The sequence below is a fragment of the Phodopus roborovskii genome, unplaced genomic scaffold (assembly GCF_943737965.1).
Source record: "Phodopus roborovskii unplaced genomic scaffold, PHOROB, whole genome shotgun sequence".
Lineage (NCBI taxonomy): Eukaryota > Metazoa > Chordata > Mammalia > Rodentia > Cricetidae > Phodopus > Phodopus roborovskii.
The window spans coordinates 10,387,362-10,392,307 of record NW_026126578.1 but is presented as its reverse complement, the minus strand read 5'-3'; positions in this window follow the sequence as shown (position 1 = coordinate 10,392,307).

Here is a 4,946-nt window from a genome sequence, read left to right as displayed (position 1 = left end):
AATCAAAAGATACAGTTGGATTATCTCTCAGATTGACAACAAAGATTCCCAGGGGAATGGCAAGAAACCAATCCCCCCCCCCCCACAGGCCCAACTCTAAACTCCTATAATTGTTCAACTAATCAATTCAGCTACCTCTGTTCAGACTAAACAGTACACAGTGACCCTGGAAACCAAAGATGTTACACACCCCGAAACAAAAGGGAAAATTGCAGTCCACATTGCCTGGCTCAGAGAGACAGGCATCCTGGTGCCCTGCCATCCACCCTGGAATACACCTCTCTATCTGTGAAGAAACCGGGACCTCTGGTTCTCATGAGTCTGATTCTTCCAGAGAAACAGGTGGACACTGTCTTGCACCTGAAAGACACATTCTTCAGCCTCCCACTGAGGTGAACACTGTCTTGCACCTGAAAGATGCATTCTTCAGCCTCCCACTGGCAGAGGTAAGTCAACATATCTTTTCTTTTAAATGGACGGTCCCAGGGGGAGGTTATAGTAAGCAACATACCTACACCAGATTGCCCCAGGATTTAAAGACACTAAATGCAGACTTCCAGCCTTTATATCAGAGGTTTCCTGGGAAAATAAATTACAAATGACCACTTAAGAACTGCTGCTGAAGTTACAGCCCTTGAACTACAAAATGAAGGCTAAAAAAAGTCCAGCTTTATAGAAGGCTACCTATATCTTGACTACCAGCTGAAAGAAGGCTAAAGCAGTGTGTCAGAGTAGGACTACTGCCATCCATCCTTCAGATCCAAAGACTAAGAGACAAGTTCAAGTTCCTAGGTGCAGCTGGATATTGCTGCCTGTGGATGCCAGGATTTGTGGAAATAGCAAGGCTCCACAAAGGGAGGCACTGAGCACCTAATCTGTACTGAGACTAAACAAAAGGTATTTGGGGTTTTAAAAAACAGTTCTAACTTTTGCTCCAGCCCTAGAATTTCCAGAAAAAAAGAGGTTTAAACACAAACTTTGGGGTCATGAAAACTCCCTTTGACAATTGGACCCTGTAACCACATGATGGGCCACCTGTCTAAGAGCTGTGGCGGCTACTGTTAGTTTAATGAAAGAAAGCAAACAAGTTAATTTGGGTCAAGATCTCATACTCACAACGCACCACGACACAGTTGAGCCCCTCTCTGAGGGGTGCCAGAATGCTGCCTGTCTAATGACTGCATGATCCAGTTCCAGGCCCTGCTCCTGTCCGACCCTTGAGTCTGGTTTGAGAAACCCACCACAATCAATTCTTGCGTGATGACACAGGTGCTCGTCCATGTCTGTCAGGAGATGAAAGATGACACCATCTATGTGGGAGCTCCAGTGGTTACTTTAACTGAAATGATTTGGGTCCAAGCCAGGTACCTCAACAAAGACAGCAGAACTGATTGATCTGTCCCAGGCTCTCAGATGGAGTAAAGGAAAGCTCACCAACATGTATACAGCTGTTACTTGGTATGTTTTTACTACCAGCTATGTCCACTGTGTGATCTATAGAGGAAGAGGACTTCTCACATCTGGGAAAAAGAGACATTAACAAAATCTTGGCCTTTCTAGAGGCTATTTGGCTCCCCCTACATCACTGCCCTTCATTGCTGGGCTGCTGACCAAGCTGTCAACAAATGTCCCTAAGACCAGTGGGGAATATAATAGGGCCCAAGACCTTAGCACAACTGACTCCATGATGGAAATACCATTAAAGCTATAAGACTCAGCAAATAGCACCATCTGCCAAAACAAAGGCTTAGCCCATCAAAGTCCATAGTTCTGAGGAAGTCTCAAAATGCACAAACCTTGCTTTGTGGCTTCTGTATTCCTGGTTCTGGCTAACTGTTCTTGTTAACTAAAGTATGTCAACCCAGAACACACTTTTGTGCTTAAAAACTCATTCTGAGAAGGGTCCAAGATCCTGAACACCCAGACTTTCTATTGACTTAAACCTATGTCCAAGCTGTCTTATCTGGCAAACACTCACAAGGGCCAAGAATAGTGAACACGGTTGCCCTTCTTCAGACGAGCACAAATGATGGCCAAGGGAGGTGAGCAGGCCACCCATCCCTGAAAACTCCTATAAGGGTAATGGGTGTGAGAAGAGCCCGTGGGAGGGCAGAGAAAGAACATCTCAGATGAGTATGGCCAAAGATATTTGAGGAAGGATGTAGCTAACATGGATCCCAAACAACAGTTAAGATTGTCAGTTCGAAATGGCATCTATGCACAACCACACCTCTCACTGGCTGTCGAGGTGAAGAAGCTGATGCAAAGACCTGAAGGGGAGGAAGAGGTGCAGAACACCAATACAGACTAACACCCAGCCTCGCCACAGAGCTGATGCTCAGCCCGGGAGTCCTATGCTCTGCTTTGGAGTCAAAGCTCCAGGAGGGGTCTGGGAGTGGATTTCAACTTACCCTCTGCCTTGCCCCTCATGAGCTAGTTCTGGGCCAAACAGAGACCTGGAGGGTTCTTACACCTGGGGTTGGGGGTTCCCAGAGTCTCTGCATCTGGTGGAGCAGTGTGGCTGCCCACCCTCCGTTTCAGTACAAAAGAAGAAAGAATCCACATCCCAGAATGCACAAGCTCTCCATGCTATCACTGGTTTCTGCTGAAGTCTCTGCTCCCTCTCACCTGCCTTAGAGCACTGGGGGACAGAGGCAGAGGGCATAAGCTCTATGCAAACATCCTGCCTTCTCCCCAGGATATTTTCTTTAATAAAAGACTGTGGAAATGTCAGCTAGTCTAAACAAATAGCAAGTTTTATGGAGCATGAACAGTCTGTGAGCAACCCTGGAGGTGACTTTGGGAAAAATCATACCAGAAAGCAGGCACAGAATCTCTCAGTATGGGAGCATTTAGGGTCATGCTGACTGAACTGAACCAGAGATGCAGGAGCCCCAGGAAGGAAGGAGCAGATGTACCCTGGGTCTGGATGTTATGTGTCTATCCCAGGTCTCTAAGGGACTGTCTTAGCTACGTTTCTATTGTGATGAAACACCATGACCAAGGCACTTCTAGAAGAAAGAGTTTACTGGGGCTTACGGATCCAGAGGGTGAGTCCATGACTACCATGGCAGGGAGCATGGAAGCAGGCAGCCAGGAATGGCACTAAAGCAGCAGAGAGGGTTACATCCTCATCCACAGGTATGAGACAGAGATAGATAACTGGGATTGCATGGGCTCTTGGGACCTCAAAGGCCACCCTCAGTGGCATACTTACTCCAGTAAGGCTACCTTCCCAAAGTGTTCCAGGAGCTGGGGTCCAAGTATTCAAACATGTGAACTTATTGGGGCCATTCTAATTCAAACCACCATAGGAACTGGTCACATCAGATAAGGGTTCCCTCCTGAAGATCTTCAGGGAAAGAGACATAGGGAATGGATGATAGCACGTAATTCCTGGACAGCTCCCACTTATGCCTCAGAGGCCTACTTTCTTGGAGCATCAGCTTTTTGTTTCATAACCTCTGTGTTAGGGAGGTCCCAACTCAGGACACCAGAGGGACCTGCTAAACCCAACAGAGGGGAAAGTACTTGCTCCCTCATGCCTGACTGTGGGCCTGGGTCCTGCTGGATTTGGGGGCAGGAGTTGAGGCTCATGGAACAAACAGAGCTGAGTATCTGGTTACCTGGATCCATTAAGGTTTAGAATTCAGAAGCAGTAGGCCATAAGCACCCACACTCCTCCTGGGCAGGACAGATCCAGTTCTAGCCACACTCCGAGTGTGGGTAAGAAGAACTAGGTAGGTCATTTGGGCATGTGTCCTTAAGAATCTATTTCCCTAGACCCTCCCTATCTATCTTGACTTCTTATTTGCCCTAAGATGAGTAGCCTCTGCCACATGCTTCTGCCACCATGATGTTCTGCCTCCCTGTGACCCCAGAATCACAGTGCCCAGTGACCATGGGCTAAAACCATGGGCCAAAATATGCCTTCCTTAAGTAGTTTTACTGGTATTGGGGTCACAGACGTAATAAGTAATGGGCACAGTGATTCAGCCAGTAGCTAGTCAATGGTGAACTCCACAGCCACAGCAGGGAGTCCATGAACACCAGAGGGTGGGGTAGAATCCTTGTCGCTGTCTGAATGACCAGAAATCTGTGCAGGGAAGCAATACTCAATAGTATCAGAAGCTAAGCCAGATAAAGATTGTCATTTTCTGCCTGGGTCTCTCTTATTGAAGAGGTCCACCCTTGGTGTCTAGACACCATGCTACCAGGAAGCCCAGGGTTCCTGGAGAGGAACAGAAAAAAAAAGTGTGTTCCCTAATCTGCTGGTGTAGATGAAGCAAGGCAGCTGGCCCCACCACATCCAGCCCAATGTGCAGTTTCAGAAGCAAAATCCACTTTGTTGGTCAAACTGCTAAGCTTTGTTGGACAGGGTTGTTAGCAGCAAGAGGTTGTTTTTCTTTTCTGATCCCAAGCTGAGGTAGCTGCAAAGCAAAGTTGAGCTACAAAGCCATCTCCTTCATGTCAGACTTTCACCAGGGAGAGTCCCTAAGCTGAGGGACACAGGACCCAAGTGGCCTTCTATTACACTCAGCCCAAGGCTTCAGTCAAAGCTAGACCTGGAAGCCAGAATCCCCATCCATCTGGAGTATAGTCCCTCTGCCATGAGCAGACACTGAGCTGCTCACTGCACAGTCTCATTCACTCCACATGAGGACCCCATGTGTCCAGGACTCACTTTTCACATGAGAATGAGGCTCCAGAATCAGCCGAGTCCCGTGTCTCACGGGTCCTCACTTGACCTTGGCATAGGCACATGAGGGAATGATTTAAAAGCCCTTATTCTCAATCCCTCCCCAGTGGTCCATGTCTGTCTACCCACCCACAGCTGGAACAGCAGCAGCTCTCAGCCACAGCCACCCCATCAATCAATATTTTTAATTACTTTTACATGATTGACTAATAAAATTCTCCACTGCCTAATTGATTTTTCTGATGGG